We start from the raw sequence: 3620 nt of genomic DNA, 5'->3' as shown, positions 1-3620 counted from the left end.
CCGCTGCTTAATCTGCACTGGTCTGAGGATACAGGATAGGTTCAAACAAAATGTTGCTTACTGTGAATTTGCTTTGGGGCTTGTCCAGATTTGAGGGAGGATTCAATGTTCAGACTTTGAAAAGGTTTCATTTGACTGTAGGTTGTGATTTCATACATGTTTTTTTATAACTATGTCATAAAGTTGATACGGACTCTATTCGCAGTTTAAAAATGCGACATAAGTTGGTGTTAATGTTACAAGGAATGATACTGAATGCATCATAGGCCATCTAATAACATGACAAGATGTAGCCTAAAGGGTTTGTCAGTTCATCGGTTTACAGAGTAGACATGGACGTCAAAACACACGTGTGGTCCTGACAGCAATTCCCAATTAGGCTGAAAAAGGCCATATATATATAGGAGTGTTTCTATACACAGTCCTCTTTACTCCACAGTCATCAGAGTAAATTATGTGCTTGTGGGAGTTCCATTATTAAAGCCTGTGATATTTTTAATGAAAGAAAGCAAGCAGAGGAAACATTCAACCACGGTTGAATTTCAACTGGAGGCTCGTGCTTTAACCAAAGCCACATGGCAGAAGGAGGATGAGGGAAACGGAGAGGTTGTAAAGTATACATAAAAGACGACAGACTTAGGTTTTCATCTCTCCTTTTTACGATTCCTTAGATTTGTGTTTTAGAAAGTCTGTCGCTGCGCACTTAATGTTAGAGAGGAGATCAAAGCCGTCATTCGCCCCTCAAAGCTGCCATTCACCCCTTGAGTAAATTTGATAGTACTTAATATTGTGGGGGAAAAGGTCTGTAGTCTGAAACACATACCGTCCCCTGTCGAAGACTCAAATACATTTTAGCGTGGAATTTATTCTTCTGTTTTTATTTCAAATTTTTCATTAGCTTGAAGTTAAAATAGCAAAGAGGCAAATAATAATAATAATGATGTAATAATAATAATGATATTGAAAATCAAACATTAACTTGTCATTTCATAATTTACAGTAACTAACAGTACCTTTTGATTAATTTACTTTAATTTACAATTAATTAAATACTAGACAGCCATACATAACTTTGAGTTTGTAAGGTCGAAAACTAAAAGCAAACTCACAGCGGGTAACAAAATCGGAGGCATGGCGAATTGGCCATCTGGCAATTCTGGCAAATGCTAGATGGGCCTGATCATCTTTTTTTTTTTTTTTGGGGCTGGTTGAAAACGGAAAGGTGGTGCCGAAAAAGTTAGAAAGACAAAAAAAGGCTCTTGAGGCCAACGCTTTTAAACGTGTGAAATTAACAGCCATATTTTCTAAAAGTTCTGGTTTTGCTGGTCCGAGTTTTGTGACTGTGTCTGTGCTGAGAAATTATGTTAGGCTTAGCACCCACAAAACCAGCTGCTGCTACAAAAGACAGTGCAGTCGAGGAGAGAAAACTGAAAAAGACACACACACCAACCAGGTTTCCATCCAAACTTTTTATGCGGGTAGTACATGTCAGAATTTTTTTTAAATGACAGGCAGAACATTTGTCGATAAACTTTACACGTCGACAAAACAAAACATGCTAAAATGTAGTATGTGAGAAATGTTGGTAAAATGCTTTTATGCGCAAATGTTGATATAATAACTAACCATCATATCGAAGTAAACTTGGAGTTATGTGATGTTGTGTGGTTCTCCCTCTTCTACTCGATGGGAAAGCATGCAGTTTATTAAGCTACAGATGAAATACGTTATGAAGAACTTCACAGGGTGGTGAAAGTGCACGATGATGAGCTTGATGCTCCTTTCCAATAAATACCGAGGGTCTTATTCTGGTGACATGATCATCGATGCTTGGCTGCCATTTAACAAATAAAAATTATATTTTGTCCATAATGATTTGGTCATGTAGGCTATACCCACACTGTATCTTCAAGCTGTTGGCTACAGCACACGTACCAAAACCAGAGTGGACACACTCACTATAACACATTTTTTTTGTAAGAAACCCATCAGTAGGGTTGAAAATGCAATAAACACTCATTTAACTTTTTAAAATGTATTTTGTACATGGGAATTCAACTGCAAAATGTATTTTTATGTGCCCAACGTCATCACATACAGCATTTTATCCTCAACAGGTCAATGAGATGGAAATTGCATATTGTTTTAATGTGGATTTTAGAATAGTTGCCAATTGGATGGAAACATAGCTAGTGACACAGATTTAGCCTACAGCTGCCAGTTGATATTTTGGCTGTATATTGTATGAAATATTAGGCTAATTAAAACCTCTTGGCGCACCGATCCCTTTAGCGGGATCATTTTCGTCAACATCCGGTGAATTGCAGAGCGCCAAATTCAAATTACAAAAAATATTGAATTATCATGAAATCACAATTGCAATATACCAAAACACAGTTTAGCTTGTTGTTAATCCACCTGGCGTGTCAGATTTCAAAAAAGCTTTACAGTGAAAGCAAACCATGCGATTATGTGAGGACAGCTCTCAGCAGGCAAAACATTACAAACAGCTAGCAGCAAAGTAGGTTGGTCACAAAAAGTCAGAAAAGCAATCAAATTAATCGCTTACCTTTTATGATCTTCGTATGTTTGCACTCATGAGACTCCCAGTTACACAATAAATGTTTGTTTTGTTCCATAAAGATTATCTTTATATCCAAAAACCTCTATTTGGTTGGCATATTTTGTTTAGTAATCCACAGTCTCGTGCAGGTCACGACGGGCAGACAAAAATTCCAAATAGTATTCGTAAAGTTCGTAGAAACATATCAAATGTTTTTTATAATCAATCCTCAGGTTGTTTTTACAATAAATAATCAATAATATTTCAACCGGACGGTAAACTTTTCAATACAAGAGAGAAAGAAAAGGTGGCGCGTGCATGAACAAATCTAAGGACATCTGGCTATCCACTGACGCGATGTGATCATTCTCGCTAATTTTTCAGAATAAAAGCTTGAAACTATGTCTAAAGACTGTTCACACCCTGTGGAAGCCACCGGGAGAGGAATCTGGATGATATCCCTTTAAATGGAGGATAGGCTTGCAATGGAACAGAGTAGTTTCAGAAAAACAGCACTTCCTGGTTGGATTTTCCTCAGGTTTTCGCCTGCAATATCAGTTATGTTATACTCAAAGACAATATTTTGACAGTATTGGAAACTTTAGAGTGTTTTCTATCCTAATCTGCCAATTATAAGCATATTCTAGCTTCTGGGCCTGAGAAATAGGCAGTTTTTTTTTTAATCCAAACATAAAAATACTGCCCCCTTGCTTCAAGACGTTAACACTTAGGCCTAATGAGGGAAGGGGAAATTCGGGGGACCACATTTGACAGGCACGAACTTGCAATAGCCTAAAAGGTTATTAGATTGGCTTTTATAACACAGAATTCATTAGCCATCTATAAAACATTAAACACAGTACTACTGCTTTTTATTAAATACAAGTCATCATGTATTACTATGAAAAAAACATAATGAATACATAATAATTGCTTAATAATCCTCTGTTAAAAGGTCTGTGTATTTGAATTGTTTTAACAATGCTTATTCGCTCCTGAATCTCAGTCTCTTGAGCCAACGAGTGGAAGTGAGTCTGATGTTACACTACATACCCAC

Source organism: Oncorhynchus masou, chromosome 17 (genome assembly GCF_036934945.1).
Source record: "Oncorhynchus masou masou isolate Uvic2021 chromosome 17, UVic_Omas_1.1, whole genome shotgun sequence".
In the NCBI taxonomy this organism is placed as follows: domain Eukaryota; kingdom Metazoa; phylum Chordata; class Actinopteri; order Salmoniformes; family Salmonidae; genus Oncorhynchus; species Oncorhynchus masou.
Note: the sequence above shows the minus strand (reverse complement) of the source record.